The following is a 19,704-nucleotide window of genomic DNA, read 5'->3' on the forward strand; positions in this document are numbered from 1 at the left end:
ATCTTTTGTACATAAATGTGTGTGGTCCTGTGTGACTCCACTATCTTATCATGGACAATGACTTCGTTCAATGACATCTACTGATGTACATGTACAAATTGTACATACATGTATGCTGTACACTGTCCATGCATACATGTATTGATAAATGAAGACTGTGTGTATATGTACCAAGGATACACGTACATGTAAATTATACTGTATGTTGGCCATTTCTTTTAAAGCTTAGCCCCATAAGCTATGTTTTCAATTCAATTCAATTCAATTCAATAGAACTTTATTATCCCAAACATGGGCAATTAAAAAGCGTGGCTCAAATACAACATCAAAAAAATATATATAATACAAATTTACAAAATGGTAGGAGACGCAGGACATATAACAAAAAACAGTTTAGGAATCATTTAAAAGCCGCACAGCGGTTGGAATGAATGACAACTTGCGCCGGTTTGACCTGCAAGCCGGGTATCTAAAACGCCGACCAGAGGGAAGTGTGTCGAACTCTGCTGATAAATATGATCACAAGACAAAAGAATTGAGCGGGCTTTCCTGAGTACTTGCTGATTATAAAACGTAGAAAGACTTCTCTGGGGTATACCAATTAGTTTTGAGCTAAGTGAAACAATTCTATCAAGTGAAGTTTTGTTTTTAACAGACAGATTTTGATACCAACAAATGAATGAAAATGAGATAACGCTTTCAATGTAAGATTTATAAAAAAGAGATAAAATTTGTCTATCAACCATGAATGAACGCAGTTTCCTTAAAAAGTACAATCTTTGCTGCCCCTTCTTCAGTATAGCATCGGTGTTATGATCCCATTTCAATTTGTTGTCAAATATTGAACCAAGGTATGTATACTTCGAAACAATCTCGACTTCTTGATCGTGAACAATGGACGTCTGCGTTCTTGCCTCCTAAATCAATTATCATTTCCTTAGTTTTCTTAACATTTAAGTTTAGATACGAATTATCACACCACTCAACAAACTCACTAAGAGCGGGACCATGATGACATTCTGATCCCTGTAGAAGTGTAAGCAGAGCACTATCGTCAGCAAACTTAACAAGATGGCTACCTTCATGTGTACTTCTACAATCGTCAATATAAAGGATGTACAACAGAGGAGACAGAACGCAACCCTGAGGAGAACCTGTATTTGTTTGAATGATACTTGACAAAATACCATTGACAAACACCCTTTTTGTTGCATTTGGTTTGCCAAAAAATACCACCCAATCTTCAGAGAGATGCTTTTAATGCCTGTTCTAGCCATATTGTGTTGACTTTGAAAATATGTACATCCTTTAATAGCGATGGATTCAGTCCATTGTAAAGTTTTTATGTACTCGCTCATGGTGGCCTTATATGCCTCTCTGGCAACTTGGCAATTATTTACTAGTTTTTGAAATCTAAGTTTTCAATTCATCACCAATTTTTGAAAAAAAAAATATTTTAGACCTGAGTTGCTTTTGATTTCAAACCATCTTATCGAAAAAAGGGAAAAAGATACAACTAATGGGGCTTTAAAATTGAACTGATACAATTGATACAATATATACTGTACTGTACGTGATGGACCAGTCGTACATCCACCAGTGTAGGTCAGGATGGTTTTATTAAATAGTTTGAAGATGATATTATAAATTCAATTTTCTTATCACAGCCATCCAAAATAAGATTCCTGTTTGTGTATGGCTCATTACAGAATGCATCAGCTAATTTGCACTGTATCAAGTTGAACAACTGTAATTATATCGGCATGTTGTAATCATGTATCATGGGATATGTTTACTAGTTTTCAATAATCAATACAGGTGTATTCATGAACAGTGCAGTGTGCATCCTTCATGGATGCTCAGGGCTTCTTTGCTGAACATTTTATCTTTAGCTTAAGGGGTCCAAAACCAGCTGATCATGGCGTGTCCTTCAGTTTTACAGAGTGGCATTTCATTCTGATGACATAAAACATGATGTAAGGTATACCAGTACATATCTTTCAAGGTTTCAGCGACCTTCTATGAGAAATAAATTTTCATTAACATGTATCTTGTAAACAAATCTATTCAGACTTTCCTTTAGATAGATAATCGGTATGGTATTCAGAAAACCATGGTTTCTGTCTGTTCTTCCAATATGCAAATTGAAAGTATTGTTTCACTGGAGACAGAGCAGCATGATTAAAGAAAGTAAACATCAAATTGTGTCATTTCAGAACTCATGTACCATTGCACTATGGAGGAGCAGTGTACATTTGGGGAGTGAAATGGAGGAAATCTCAGACTTGATGACTTTCATGTTAAAGCGTCTGTTAAAGGTACACAGTAACATGTACATAAACTTCAAGAAGATATTCACAATTATGATTTGCAGGAAGTCAAGCTGATTAATGTGTTTATGCATTCTTCACAGCTTTATCTATATTGCAGTTGGGGGGGGTAGTGTCAATTGGCATGCTTACATAACTTTGCTGGGTGACAGGGCAAGTTATTTTAGAACCTGATAGACATCTCTGCTGCTCTCCCAGATAGACCTGATTTGACACCTGGGAAAACTACCACCTTGTATGGTAACATGCATGCTTACATAACTTTGCTGGGTGACACGGGTAGGTTATTTTGGAACCTGATCATGACATCCCTGCTGCTCTCCCAGATACAAATGTAGACCTGATTTGACACCTTGGGAAAACCACAGGCCCACGAAACGTTTCGTAGATCTTCGTCGGATGGGAATGACTGACTCTGTGAGGCCGAAGGCCGAACCTCGGTACTGTATAAGAATACCAAGGTATGACATGAAAAAATCGACCGTGGCCCGAAACAAACAAAATAAAGCATCTACCTCAAAAAAATTACATCGACCGGTCGGAAATACCTTCAAACTTTCAAATCTTTACTCTGGTTACAGCATTTCTTTCAAATCTGCCAGTTATGGGCGATAATTAACTGTCGGGCGAGTACTCGCACTTGTATTGCCACTCTGCCATTTTGAATAGCTTTTTTACTCCCGAAAGCCTTTGCGAGTGGACGAGTGACCCCGTGAAGAGTTTGTTTACAAATGTCAGATGGCGGGATTTCAACATCACGCTGCCGAGGCAATGGTTTGCGTTGATTGCCTTGTTGCCAGATAGCTGAAGTTGTATTCACTGACAGTATGAAATTTACCTAACGGTTAACGGTTGATTTAGCGTTGTGGGGTCACGGGGTCACTAGTCCACTTGCAAAGGCTTTTGGGAGTAAAAAAGCTATTCAAAATGGCGGAGGGGCAATGCAAGTGCGAGTATTCGCTGGACAGTTATCGCCAATACTGGCAGATTGAAAGAATGCTATAACCAGAGTAAAGATTTGAAAGTTTGAAGGTATTTCCGACCGGTCGATGTAATTTTTTTTGAGGTAGATGCTTTATTTCGTTTGTTTCGGGCCACCGGTCGATTTTTCATGTCATACCTTGGTATTCTTATACAGTACCGAGGTTCGGCCTTCGGCCTCACAGAGTCAGTCACTTCCCATCCGACGACGATCACGAAACGTTTCGTGGGCCTGTGGGGAAAATTACCACCTTATGGTAGCATTTATTATCTCTAGGAAGGCAGAATGCACCTCGGGGATAGATATTCAGACTCTCAAACTTTTACAATATATTTTGACCAATGACTTGTGGGGGCTACATTTTGAAGCTTACATGTATGTAGTAAACAGTTTTTACCGGCTCAGTTTTGTAAAAATCAGGATTTTATATTTCCCGACTGAGATAACACATGGATGGCGGCCATTTAAATTTCAAGATTTAATATATGATTGAAATTGTTTCTCCTAGTGTCAAAATCTGTAGGGTGACCCCCGATTTTTATCTTGATTTTGAAAGAGAATGGTTGAAAGTTTGCTTGAGTAAAAGTTTGAGCAAAGTTTAAGTCTTTCAATTTCAAGTTGAGAACTACGTTAATAAAATCCCTGCTATTTGTATTCGAACATTGTATGTGGGGGCTATAATTTAGATTCTCAGTCCATTTTCCAAGCTGCTAGGCTGTATTGATGGTACACACATGTATATGGACAAAAAATCACGTTCCACCCATACAAAAGTTTTGATGGGTAAACATCCACCTCTCTATAATTCTCAAACAGTCTAGACTCTGACAGATTTCTAAAACCTTGGATGAAAAGATTAGCAAGATTGATGATGATGTATCACTGTAGAGGTCATCGCTATGGCTACAACCTCCATCTGGATATCTTCCACTTGTGGAGGATACATTTACTCAATTTGCAACTAAGTACATGAGTCACAACTTGTATACTGTACACGATTTCTAATAATTCAACAACACTGGAGAACACTGTGTTCATGTGCAACAATTTTAAAGTATCTTGGGGGTATTCTGGCCTATCTGAACAACATAAGACCAAATTTTTCTCATGGAAACAATTGAACTTACTTAGGGGGTCTTCTTCTTGGTAAAAAAGGAACCCCTAAGATTACCATTATTTGTAAAATTGTTCCCTATTGCCCTAATGTTTTGCAGCCTGTCTGTAATGTCAAAATATTTCTATAAAATGTTACACGTGGATGTACACATACCTACATGTAGTAGCATGGTTATACCATGAGCCTTGACATTACCGCTTTCTTCCACAATGTAGACAAAAAGTTTACCTGCCGAAAGTTACAGTTCAGCGTTCTCTGACATTTCATTTACTCCACAATTCATCTGCAGACACATGACCTCATCAGTCAAATCATCCACCAAAGCATTCTGGGATAGACGAACATGTAAACAAAGGAACCTCATGGATACCAAACAGGAAGTCGGTCAACCAAAGGTCGCTGAAGGTCGCTCTTTAATATTTATTGACTTTTCTGCCACCGTGTACAGTTATTCAAATAGTTGTAAGTCACAGAAAATTACTGGTAATTGATGTCAATACAATATTCATACCATCAGTTGACCCATAGACCTTGGGTTCATTCTAAATATCTTGAACTGCAGAGAAGGAATTTCCGACAGTAAATGATAGAGTCACATACTTTCTAGGGCAAAGTCATCAATCAAGTCTTTTCTAATTTTATAAGTGCTCCAGAACGCAGACACAACATAATTTTTCTGTTCAAGGACTCTGCTATACTATCAATACACAGTATATACTCCTTAACAGTCACTGAAATTGGCTTAAACATAAAACTAAACATTAACCCTTTCACCACCATGGTTTGTCCCAAATCCATTGTTTTCTATGGTAAAGTTGGACCTGTATACAGGGAACTGGGGTGGAAAGGGTTAAACATTAACTTTTACTGAATTACCTTACCAGTATGGTAGTTATGCACATTCTTGAAAACCCATTACTATAAGGTTACTGACCCCTTCAAGTCTTAACAAATGAATATTTCATGTCTCAAGTGACCTATCAGAGTCACAGCTAATAAAGGAAAATAAAGGTTTATAAATACGTGTAGTACATTTTTCCTACCCCTTGGGAAAGTATTATGGAATTTAATACTTAGCCTGGTTTTGGATATCTGTCTGGGGCGGTCATTTATTTCAAATCATCAAACTTTTACACAAATTTCACACATTCAGATGATTTGACAAAAGCTGATTGCATTATAACCCACTCACTGGCAGTCTGGTGAGATTAAGAAATTACATGTGCTGGTACATGTGTACACATGTGTGTGTGCAATAGATGCACATTAGCCCCTTGCCACTTGCATGCTCACTTTGTACACATACAGTAATAAAAATATTTTCTTTTTGAAATACTTAACTGCATAGGTACATTATATTGACACAAGTCAACACAGAAAACCAAAGGTTTATCCACTTTGGCAAATATCACATATTTGAATTATGGGATATATACCAGTATAACTTCTAAGTATATGTAAATCATATGTACAATACATTCATATTTTGCACTGATATTTATGATACAATGCTTGAAGGGGTTCAATATAAAATAAACATGCAGTACCTTGGTAATTGATTTCATGGTGAATCAGCCATGCTTTAAAAGTAATTAACTGTGTCTAATCAATAATAACATTAGATAAGCAGCAAGGGCTATAACAGCTACAAACCTTAGGAAAGACATGAATAATACACATACCTGCAGTTATATAACGATGTGAAATTTCTTGTTCATTGAACTTTGAATTAGAAATTTTTTCCAATTTAACATGTAGGTAGAACTTTATATTGATACTCGAAGGTAGTACACATATTAATTTTGCTGACACATATACGAATATTACAATTTCATGGTGTACTTGCGAAATGAGGTCAGGTACACTCAGGCATTCTGCATAAACATATCAGCCAAAGGCAGTTTGTGAAGTGAATATATGTATGTAACCTTTAGCTATAGGGATTTGATCCATATTACACACATACATGTACATGTACGTACTGTATGGCCATATTTCATATCATAATTTTACAGCAATATTAATTATACTGGTGAATATACATGTCCTATCATTAATTTCATATTTACCCAGTAGTATTGATACATGATGTAAGCCATTTAGAGGCTTACTTTTAGAAGTTGAGCAACTCACTTTCAGATCCACTAGCCAGATACTAAATGTAGATCTGAAAATGATCACCAGTCTAAACTCAGTTTCTAAAATCCCAACAAGTTGCGCTTCCAGTTCCCAGCTGAATAACACACTGGTCTGAGTGGCTGATGACAGCAAAACAATATCTACTACTTACTAGCCTGGACATAATAAACGCTGCACTTGCTGTTGAGTTTCAGCTCAAGCTTATGAATTTGCTCGCTACTGAACGTGCATTGTGATTTTCATGTACATTACCAATGTGTGTGTGTGCACCAAGACTTGCCTCCAAGTACGCACTATAAATGTACTCAATACTGACTCAGATTCTAGTCGGGAGTCACGACCACCCACTTGCGCCCATTCAACACACCTCAAATACCTTTACACTTCAACACTCTCAAGGTTGTAAACAACCAGGACTTCCTTTGTATTGACCCTTTAGAACCTGTCAGGCCCTCAACACTTCATCTTTACATTAGGGAAAGATTCCCTATGGTGTAAAACCCTTCAGCTATCTACTCACACAGACTACTTTTACACATCCAAGAATCATGACAACTGAATTCTACAGGTCACCTTATGACCTACATTTCGACAACAATGAAAGCAATGCTTGTGGCTATTGGTTCCTGTAGCTTATCAATAATCTAAGTCTCTGTATAAAAAATACTGTTCTCCCATAACAGTGTCTGCTCAGGGGCATTTAATTTGTGATCAGATACATTCTACAAACTAGACTGATTGCTTAACAAGATGATGATATAATTCACCCTTGCTGTTCGTCTTCAGAGAGTTCACATATGGGCCATGTGTCTACATGTATGTGCAACTTTGGCTTCACAAGCAACACCTGCAGACGCATACATGTATGTAAACATTCATGTACGTATATCCACTACATGTATATGTACTTGACTAGGCATGGAAAGTTATCCCATTTAGCCTATCAAGGAACAACAAGGCAGAATTTCCAAGGCTGAAAATCTCTTCCACATATCTACAAATGTAACTTTTATAATAAAGAGCAGTTGTACTTTTATTCACTTTTTGTGGGAAGATATGGTTCACCAAGGCCAATTGGCAAAATATCCTGATAATATGAAATTTACAATAATGAGTGTATTAAACTCAGTGTCATAAATCCATCATATCATGATACAACATCATGGTGGAAACCAAAGAAATCATAACAAAACTTTTCTTTACCACAAGTACATATGATAAATCCCTCACTTCAAATACACTGACAGATATCCCTTGTCATGAATAGATATACACTGTATATACACTGTACAAGCCCTATTTAGCGCAGCCAAGTTCTGTACACATTTCTGAATACTGATATCAATAAAGGTTAAGTGGTATAGACGTACCTGCACCTTATTGGAATGTACATTTATAGGTTGGGGTTTACAACTTGACTCCTTGTCTGCAAGAATTTTATAATCTGCATCGATAACAATGCACATATTTTGGGAGCTAAGAAACAAGATCCCTGTGAGGAAGTGATACGGTATGCCAGTCAAACAGAAAGATCTCCTCTGATCTCATTGATCTGTCTGTCTGGAGACTGTCTCTAGCTCTGACAGCCTTGCCAAACAGACTTGACAGAATTTTTCTTTCACATTATAGCTGGCAACTTCCAGACAACTTATCATAAACATACCGGCAGTCTTGCACACATGTAGCTTATCTCCGTGAACACAAAACCTCACAAGAAATACTAATCGGACTAGTATGATAAGAATGCACTGGAGGAAAGAACTAAACATTTTCGTTTTCATATCAGTAATTTTTCTGTGAGTAGACTTCAATCTGACCAATTTTTTACCAAAAATATACCTTTTTTATACAGATAAGGTGTAAGAACTGAGATACATGTAACTGATATTACAAATCATATTACAATTGATACATAATTTCATTAGTAACAAATGAATGTTTTTAGTCATTTCCAAATCAATGTTGTTTCAGGGTAATATGCATACTTTATGTGAAAGTTAATCTTTACAGACGGCATGGCTTGGAAATAGTGTATACTGGTACCTGTACATGTGTGTTATGATCAATATAATACAGCTGTGAACTCTGACCTTTTAACAATGCAGCCTAACATTAAACCTTTGAGTGCCAATTTTTGTCGCCCTTAGAAAATATATCTTAGTCAATTTTTGTCAGATTTTTGCCAAAATTTTGATAAAAAACTGTAGCCAGAGTTTATTTGGTCCAAAATTATCAAAAAAATTACAGAAAACTTCATAAAAATTTGGTTAAATGTTGCACTAAAATTTTGGTGGGAAAATTACAGCACTCAAAGAGTTAAAACATGTATATAATTCCACATGGAAGTTTACACTGATAAATGCATAAATACCATATATGTATTACATGCACGTACATACATATATAGGTATATATATATATATATATATATATATATATATATATATATTATATATATATATATATATATATATATATAATATAATATATATAATATATATAATATATATATTATATAATAATAATAGATAGATATATATATATAGATAGATATATAGATAGATATATAGATAGATAGATAGATAGATAGAGAGAGAGATAGAGATAGAAGAGAGAGAAAGGGAGAGATAGGGAGAGAGAGAATGTATTGTTAGTGAATATTACAATATTAGCAATCTTGTTTACATGTTGGTCTCCACCCTCATGGAAGAGTTTTGCATGAATTCTTTTATATCATTGCTATTATATATTTGTAAAGCGATATTGCCAGAAGGGCATGCCCTTGACATTATTGTCAACATTAAAGTTTAATTTTAGTGTCAACAAAAGTTAATCATATCGTACATGTACATGTAAGTGAAATGTACCGTGAAGATAACACATTCAGTATTCATAGTTAGTGGATTTGGAGTTCAGTACATGGAGTGCTGACATAATGCAAATAAAATCAAGAGTGTTATTGTTAGCGATTGAATTCCATTCCTGATTACTCTACTGTCAATGCTAGAATTCAAATGTCTAATGTCAACAATAATATTGGACAGTCCATAGTATGGATACAATGCCCGAGGCGTGATGACAAGTTGATCACCATCTGTACTTAAGCATGACTTGTACATGTATGTAGGAACGAGAAAACGTATAGACAAACTGAACAAAAATGTGGGAAAATAGGTAGAGTTACAGATGATGAAGCTAAAATTGAAAGTAGCACACTGTCCTGGCGTTCATACACATCAAGGATGTATGGACTTAGTACTCTTCAAGGACACAAAACTTACACATAAAAGGCTGACAATTATGAATTGTAAATATTTTCATTCAAAATTTTCATCCAAATGTACTATGTATTAGTTACTTCATACAAAAGCAAATAATCCTTTCAATTTGCCTAAAATTTTCATTCCTGGACTATAAAATCAGTGTGGGAAATCATTTGTAGATATCTGTTCCACTTTTCAAGGTTACGGCTTGAATAACCCATTGACCACAATGGTTTGGTCCGATCCCTTTGTCTTCACTACTGAATTAGGACCTCTAAACAGGGAAGTAGGGGTTGTACCCTTGCTACAAAATGAAGAAGAGCAGCACTGAATTGACTCACTGGAGGTCTCTGAATGCAGTTGATTTATGGATACAGTGTCCCTTTCGTGACTTGCCTGGGTACAATGTATCTGGTTAGATGTACTTACCCTGAAAATGTCAACCAGGACAAGATTTGTGAGGATGACCCCAATTGTCAGTACACAAATGAACAAACTGGCATCCTCCTGCAATTTATGTGTAGTTCACAAAACAAAATGAGGCTAACTAAGAATTCGTACAGAGAAATCAATTTTTTTTGTGAAAAACCACAGTTTAAGTCAATTACATGTAAGTCACTTTTTTTAAGATATTAAAAACAGCAATCTGCCTCTACATAATTATTTGACAAAAGATGGTCACCAAGTATCTCACGGCAGTTATAACTTGTAACTTTAATGGACATGCACTGTGTTGGTGATTGTTAGTAAGATTCCAGTGAATACACTGCAGACAGCTGTGCTTCCATTTTTAGCAGAGCACACATACATCTGCTATTGCACTGAACACATACGGGTATGGTTTATTAAATTTAAAATGTTATCTCATTAGTCTAAAAATCACTCTCCCCCTCTGTATGTATGTATGTATGTATGTACGTACGTACATGTACACTGTATGCTTGTAATGTTGCAGTGTGTACATGTACAGTACAGTGTATGTATGTGCACTGTACTGTGTGTGCTTGTACCAAGGTATATTGCAGTCATACAATGTACATACATGTACATGTGCACAAATTAACTTCTTCAATCCATATTCCAGGTAAAGAGCTCCAGTCTCACCACTGTTATAAACAAAGTGTTTGGGTAAAACTATTGCGGTAAAAGGTTTAAGATTATGGTACTCGTAACTGTCCAAAGTTTGTCTGTTTCTTAGCAATGGTGTCACATGCAATCAAAGATCTGGATGCACGATCACACACCATGCACCATAAACTATTCTTCTTTCTGTAGACTATTCACTGTACAACCATTCTTTTGCTGAAAAGGCCCTTTTCCAGCATTCATTGTATCCGCAGAGCAGTGCATTGAAATACCTGGGGTGGAGCAAACCACAACATGACCCATCTTGTCTGGACTTTTCTGAATAACCCAAGGGATGGATTACACATGGACACAGTGTACATTTATCACAATGAATGTTGGTTTACCATGTGTATGTAATACTGCACATTCGTCAATGCTTTGCCAGCATGATGCAGGCAATATCTATGACCTGAACCAGTAACCTTTGGTTCACCTTTAAAAACTGTGGTGGTTGCTCCTGACGTCAAATCTGTGTCATTTGGCCAATGGTATTCAATCGAACACGTCATCTACTGAAATTCTCCTTCACAATCAAAGCACATTGGCAAATTGACCGTGAAATTTTCAAATGAAAACTACATATACGCATTGTGATGTGGAGATTTTGTTATACATGTAGGAACACCTACAGTGTTCGCGGTGACTTTTTTCTCATCGCGTACGGCATACGCATTAGTCTGCTAAAATTGCGTAATGGCTGGATTTGAGTGCGTAATTTCACTTCCGCACTCGATTGATGAAAAAACTGACTGCAAAATACAATGTGCCTTGAATTACCTACACTACATATTCGGATTGTACGATGTAACATTATTTTAATGAAAACAGTTTAACGAACAACTTGAACAATGTTGAAACTGAACAGCGAAGGGGTTATACATACGACCGTCAAAACACATCGGACAACCCAAAAGTTAGAGTTATGGCAGCTTATCCAGACACTTCGGCAGTGTTCAAAATTTGTCGGGATTCCGACGAGCTCTACCTTTGAATGATTTTTTTCACGGACTCGCAGAGCAAAGTTGAAAGAAACAGATTTATCTGCTTCAACGCCATGCTGCATATGTGCTTGATCAAAATTGGGAACAGCGAGACGCGATGGTCGTACACGGTTGGCATTATATAATTTGTCGCAACATTTCTGTCAATCACTCACTTTGTGTCATAAGTTTCAGAAACTATCGCTTGCCTGAAAATTAGCAACGTAATTCATAGGCACAGCTGACATGATAATGTGCCTAATGTGATAACGTGTGAACTACAATGCCGATTTTTCAGACAACGAATCCAAAATTTTCCACACAAAATGAGTGATTGACAGAAATGTGTTGCAACAAATTTCGTCTGGTTGTCGCCTAAGCTCAGTCATGGGGAGTGCTTTCGGTGTTATCCTTTGCGTATAGAAAACGCATAATAATGAAAAAAATGCGTAGAGAGTCAATTTCAATGCATATATACGCACGATTTTTGCGTAAACGCGAACTCTGACCTATACAGAGTGTTTTGAAGAAAATACTACAATATGCATATTCTAATTGCAAAACACACTGAACAAAAGGAAACACCTTCATTTTACAGGCAATTTATATGTTCAAGCATCAATTTTGTCACCCTAATCACTCAACTCAGGGCAAAACAGTAATTTTTTTCCTGAATATTGATCACAATAAATAAACCTTTTTCAATGCTACATAAGTGTGTCAAGACATTCATTTTAACATCAATTCTCTATGTGTACATGGTACTGCATAGTTTATGATTCCATTGGATTTCTGTAATTTCTGTGTAAGGACCAACGGTTCACATACTATCAATTTGGTTCTTAATGTAGAAAGTTGATCAATAAATTAACAACTGAACTTGTCAACCTTTTTCTCTGATTAATCTGAAACTTCCTTCACATTTTGAAGTGCACATTAAATTAGCTGACCAAAGTGTGTTGTCAAAGTATGAAGAGAACCTTTCCCTGTCAAATAGATTTGGTAAAACAGTCACGATACTGTAAAAGGTCTTGGCATGCCTATGGGAGAACTGAGTATTACAGATGTTGATAATTAAACAGACAAGTTTTGCTTATTTACGTATTTTTTGTGGACAATCCAAACACAAAATTATTTCCAAAAGTGAACTTATTTCTTTCCAATAAAAATACTTTTCAGAATCATTTCAATTCTGAACCTTACACATGACCTTGATAATGATAAAGAGAAGATGGCTTCCAAGCAAATCATCTGAACTCTTCCAGTTTGAAAGTTTCTGTCAAACCGACGCTATTCAAGTGGAAGATATTTATTGTGTGAATTTTACTTTGCTGCCTTTGTTTCTAGTCATCGTGTTGTGAGATTCTTCTTGCAGTATGAATTGGCCTCCAAAAGCACAGCAGTATTAGCCTTAGTAATTCACTGACATTAAAATAGTAGACGTCTTTGGTGTCTTAGTGACATCACAAATCCACCAGCAAAAATTGCAGCAGTGTGCGTAAATCAAACATGTACATTTTTATGTGTATTGAAAATTAAGTTTGACTTCTGACCCAGAGTGAGCATGACAAGTGGAACTAAAATTGACTTCATCGGGTATCCCAAGGGACTGTGTTTACCTGTATGCATGATGAACTCCTTTGTGAACAGAACAATAACAAGGTCATGGTTAAGGTCAAATGCAAGTGTACACTGACAATACCTTTGATTGTACAGTTGTCAATTTAGCAATTTGCTTTGCTCACGCACACTGTATATGCACTAGTAAAGAGATGTACTGTACTGGGGTACAGGTGCTCCACGATTCTAAAAGTGATATTACGTCAAATGATGTATCAAACTTCACAGAACGATTCATGATTCGCCTCGGTATCATTTCATCATTCCAGTTACTGAGTATCAAATGTTTTCTGACATCAATATTATTGAATTTTCTGATACAACAGTCCTCCTACAGAAGATGATGACAATACAAACTGTACATGCCAAACACAAAAAACACACAAAACTGACAGGCTATATTGGTAGTTAGGATTTGGCATTGGAATTATCAATGAAGTCTTCAAATTAATGCATGCAACAGAAAGTTCTGGAAATATTTTAACTGTATGTGGAGATTAATGCACATGGGGACAAATCAACAGATATCATTAAGACTTTCAAAACCATACACCCGCCTATTGGGCTGCCATCTCTGTTTTTCAAAGCCATATACATGTAATCTGTACACTCATTGACTTACAAAGTGTCAATGATACCAAATGAAGAATTCTGAAATTTGCTGCAGCTTTGCACGCAGTTCAAGCAATAAAGATGTGATCAAAACAAATGTGTCACAAAGAAGATACATGGTACATGTGTTTTTGAAAAAGACATCATGTAACAATAACCTTGGGGATTGTGTGGACCCTAGGGAGTAGACTATACAAAGTAGATAGGGGGTGTCTTGAGCAGTGAGCAAGGCCAGTTCACATATGCTTATATCCTGAACAACACTTCAATAATGCACAACTTGTGAGTGTACCAGGTAGCCAAGTTCACTTGCACAATGTGCGCAATGTGGGTACCAGGGATGTGTACACATGTACACAGCCCTGTCTGCATACACAGATGAAATGTAAGGTTGGCCTTCAACCAAACCAGAGATCAGACAACATTAATCTCTCTTGGCAATCCCTTGAGCTATTTAAAACATACCACACTGACGTTATCACAGAGGTACCGTGTATATCTTGTACTGTACGCATTCATGCACACTACCGGTGACGACTTTTCAGAAAAACTCTGAGAAAATTTCTGACTTTTTGACACATTGTACATGTGTAATATATACACTGTGTACGGAGCATGTATACAATTGTATATATCAGAGAATATGTACATTCATAACATGAACATAAAGAGGTCGTATTACTGTTACAGGTCAATGAGAATTTTCCCGGGTGATTAAAGAATAACATGAAATATCCAGAACATTGCTGCATAGAATTGATATGACTGAGAGTCTGCTTCCAATGCATGAGTAAATCCCTACTTTCTAAACACAATGTGTAAGTCAACTTTCGATGACTTGGATACAATAAAACCCCAGTTCTGCTTGTGATTATATTGTACACTACGAATGTATCCCTACATATAGCTTTTCTTGAATGAAAACTGAAAGTGCAAGCGAATGTAAAATGTAAACAAACATGAATAATTCCTCTGGTCAGGAAGCAGACATCCCACAAAAATGTACTACATGTACATGTATACGATAAATGGAGATTATTTTCAGAACAATTCATCCCCATAGTCTATCTTTATATGCATGTGTGGCAAGATCTCTTGGTTGGAGAAAGATGACACTAGACAAAGATCAAGAAACAAAAACTCCAATGTACAAAAGTCCTGTATAATAATAGTGCAGCAAATGATAATTATATCTTCACCAACGATGACAGATGTATTAAATTTAGGACGTGCATATCAACCAAGTAGTACGTGTTGTTGCTGCAGTATAAAAAAGATTTGACACTCGGAAGGAAATTGAAAATCCCACTGAAGTCTGATAAAATTAATGACAATATCCCCCTTCATACAAAATGTAGATAGCCAGCCAACACTGTCTCATTTCACTTCCTTCTCGGCCAAAGCACTTGATATTTGCCTGCCATGTGTACATGTATATTTTTATCGTTGAATCTTCCGTTTCACAATATGTTTGACCACAGTCCCTCCACGACTGTGGTTTGATAATATGTATTCCTGACTAAGGATGTATTTTTAAACTCTGTCAGATGCTTTGAAATATGCCCGTTCATGCTCTTAAAACACCAGGCAGGACTCTGACATGCCAACATAAGATAAACACAACCATAACTTTTCCCTTTTCCCCATTACTGGCTACACTGAAAATAACAGTTTGTGCAGTTGTTCAGTGCCCGGAATTCCATTAATACTCCCATTATAATTTGATGGAAGATTGAAACCATGAGGCGGCTGTGCTAGCTTAATGTTTAAAGTAATTGCTTCACCTTCTGCCTTATACATGTATAAGCTGCTCTTTAGAACTAATGCAATAGTCTAGCATTACAGTGTGCTCACATATATGTGCACCCAATTGTTCCATAAGCTTGACAGCAATGCCAAAGCTTGTGAACTATAAACCAATTTAGCTTGACTATACTAACTTGTGGAACATTCAAATGACTGGCTATGACACTACTCAGTACAACTTCCAGGGTGTGTGTATGTGTATTTGGAGAAATGAGAAAAAGTGAATGGGAATATTTGGACTTGTCACTTCAGTAAATGCAAATGTTCACTGCCAATGAAATAGGACATAAGCTGTAACTTTTTATAGTACTTTTTTTTCCACAAAAAGGAGTAAATTTTGTTCTGCTTCTCCAAAAGGTATGTATAGTATTAGCCTTGTCAAAACATTGCATTGGTAAATGTATTGTTTGCAATAAAATTCTTTTGTCAACAATAACATTGGATTTCACATACCACATGTATGGAATGTATTGGCAAATTGACCACTTGGAATTTGACCATGATTTCGGGAGTAGGTCAAGAAATTTTATGTTACAGACAGAACCGAAGCAAAAGTAAACACTCCAAAAGTTATGGAGCTGATGGAGCTTTCAGCAAGCTATCTTTATTCAAAGGCTCCCTCAACACATCCATGGGAAGCTCTCCGTCTTACTGTAGTATGACTGACATGTGCAATATGCGGTTTTAAAGAACAATCACGTGAGATGTTATGCAGAGCAAATCACTTACATATGGGGACCATTCATGCGGCCACAACTATCAGCTATCATGTAAAGCTTCACACAATTTGAATGATAGCCACCATATCATGTACCGGTATGCTACACACAATATTTGTACTAATGATTGCAAGTGCTTTTCTTATTGTAAGATAAGTCACATCAACCCTTTGAGTGCTGTAATATATCCCACTAGTGCAACATTTTACCAAATTTTATGAATTTTTCTGTAATTTTTTTGATAATTTTGGACCAAATGGATATCACATTGCATTGGCTACAATTTTTTATAAAAATTTTGGCGAAAATCTGTAAAAGTTTGATGGAGATGTATTTTACAGAGGTGACAAAAGGGTTAATGCCAATATTTTTCATGGTCATGATGACTTTCTACAGAGGTTGTTCGGTCAACCTTCTTACCATACAAAACATAAATGAGTAAACATATGTCTGGGAAATTTCACAAGGACATGGTCACAGCATGGATGTACAGCCATGATCACAAGGAATGATTACCAAACCATGTGTACTGTGTGCCATTTCAAGTATACAACTTGTTCCTCATCCTGCACTGTATAGGTTGCATACAACTGTATATACTGCAGGATGCAATGCAGGTTGCAAATCCTTGTACAATGTTTGCAATATTTGTTGTCACTTTAGGGGGAGAGACAGGACGTTTGTGGTACAAGTCAATAAGTTTCATTCACCATGTACATGTTTTAATTTTTTTGTCGCAATCGAAAATGTTTCCAATTTATTGGCAATGCAGCCCGGACTGAGTGTGTGTGTGTGTGTGTGTGTTCATTCCACACAAGATTGCAAAGTGTCACTTTTTACTAGGATTGGTACAGTCCTCATATTATCAAATGAAATATGAAATGTGAATATGTTATGATATCAAATGAAATGTGTAATGTGAATATTCAAAAGCAGCAGAATCCCTGCTGATCAAAAACCTACTTGCAATCCCTGGAAATTTTCCAGTTGAACAATCACAAAATGATGCAAGATTCATTGAGCCAGTTTAGACCTCTACATGTAATAATGAAAATACACAACAACTTACTCTGCTGCAAAACAAACTTGCACTTGCACTTTGCAGACTGCAGGCAACTTTCTGTGGTCACTCCCTGGGTAAACCTGCATCAGACATAAAACAGGCTGAATGATTAGAAACTACTAGCTCCTTGCAATCAACATCAATGCACTAAAAATTTAGAAAAATGTGGCTGGCCACTCCTAGGATGGAGTTTTCAAGAAAGTGGCGTATCAATAAACCACAGTTATATAAACATGTAAGGGTGCCGTCTTTGCTAATGAGTATATAAACACCTTGACATCCCGTATATGTGTCAAGTACTTTATTGCTGCCAAAGGGCGTGTGCATGTCAGTGGTTGAACTTGAACGTGAGGGTTTCCTGACTTTGAGTCTATAGAAGCGACATTTGCCAAAGAAATAACACACCAGTAAATGGAATGTTGTTGTTATGAACGCTCAGTTATTAGACTGAAACTTTCTGGTATACCTGTTTAAATTGTGTTCAGAGTTGACAACTTAAGTACACTCAATATGCATTCCAACTCTACTACACAGAGAGTGTAAACGAATGAGTGTGCTTCAACATAGACACTCGAAGAACGAGTGTCTTGCACAGGCTGCAGCTGTGCTGTAAATCTCACTAAGGCCTTGTCTAATGGGAAGTGCAGTTATATGCAATTAGCATTCCTCCAATGGAAAAAAGCTAGAATGGGAAATTCTTGTAGAACTTTTAAAATACCCTTAAAGCCTGTCGCGACTGACAGGCACATACATGTAATACTAGTTGTTTTCCTCACAAATGAACTTGGCAGCGGGCCGGATACGCCGTACGGTACAGCGAGAGAGACAGATTTGTGTACCGCCCAAAACGTTTGCGTCCTAGTTTCCTGGCTTATAAAACTGTCCCTTGTGTAGTAACACTACGAATCATCCATCTGTGCTTTTCAACAATGGAAACGGTATTCTAAAGACTGCACCTCGGGCCGCGTGTATCCGGTGCGCCGCCGAGACTGAGACGATGCAATCGATCGTTGACGTACAGACTCATCGTGGGCTGCACTGCAACAACCGCTTGCCAACTTTTCCGTGAATGCCCGAAGGGGGAACTACATGGCCTGACTAAAGACGAAATAATGATTCTCAACGTAGAACCGTTGATTATTTTAAAAGAACTGATAGCTTCTTACCTTCAAAATAGGATTATGAGTTCCGTTGAAGGGAAGATTTCGGTTACGGGGTAAAATTCCAAACGAAAGCTCGGCGACTTGCTCGAAGCAAACTACGCGCAAATGACAACCAACTTGGTGAGTCAAGTTTTAGGTCACGTGACTATGTTATTTACTTCCGGTGTACGTCCTTTGCTGTCACCCAGTAAACATTTTTTTTGTAAATCTTCATCACCTATTTCTTGGTTTAATACTGGTGTGTTGACAAAAAGCGACTTTTGAAGTAGTATTACTGATGGGAATAAATATATACCTTATACCTCAGTTGTATAACATTTCTCATTAACATTATAATTAGTTTCCAGAAGTTTTGATTCAGTGATTGCATTAGGATCCCAGAAAAGTAGAATTTGAATGCTACATTTTCACTTGTATCAAAACTTTCATGTCGTAACAGATCGACTGATAAATGCCAGACGATATGTTTAAATCAAGGGATAAATCTCAGAGAATGAAGGAGAAAGAAACAGAAATCATAATTCAACATTTTCTGTCATATTTTTTTAATCAAAGTAGATAGTAGTGTGATCAGATTTACTCATTTTAGTGAAAAATTAAGATATATATATATATATATATATATATATATATATATATATATATATATATATATATATATATATATATATATATATATTGAAAAAAGTGTAACTTTTGAATCGAGGGCTGGAGCTGAGCTGTCATTCCATTTTATCAACAACTTAGGGGGCACAGAGTAGTTTCTCAATGCGCATCATGAT

At 36.6% G+C, this 19,704-nt stretch overlaps 1 protein-coding gene across 1 annotated transcript in view; it reads right to left on the reverse strand.

Moving 5' to 3' along the window:
• Nucleotides 1-19,052, reverse strand: part of LOC139131607 (liprin-beta-1-like) — a 71,251-nt gene extending 52,199 nt beyond the window's left edge. Inside the window, 2 exon segments of the mRNA XM_070697733.1 lie at nt 17,766-17,839; nt 18,926-19,052. The gene's annotated coding sequence lies outside the window, so the exon portion shown is untranslated.
• Between the last annotated feature and the right edge of the window lie 652 nt (nt 19,053-19,704).

Source organism: Ptychodera flava, chromosome 1, assembly GCF_041260155.1.
Source record: "Ptychodera flava strain L36383 chromosome 1, AS_Pfla_20210202, whole genome shotgun sequence".
NCBI lineage: Eukaryota > Metazoa > Hemichordata > Enteropneusta > Ptychoderidae > Ptychodera > Ptychodera flava.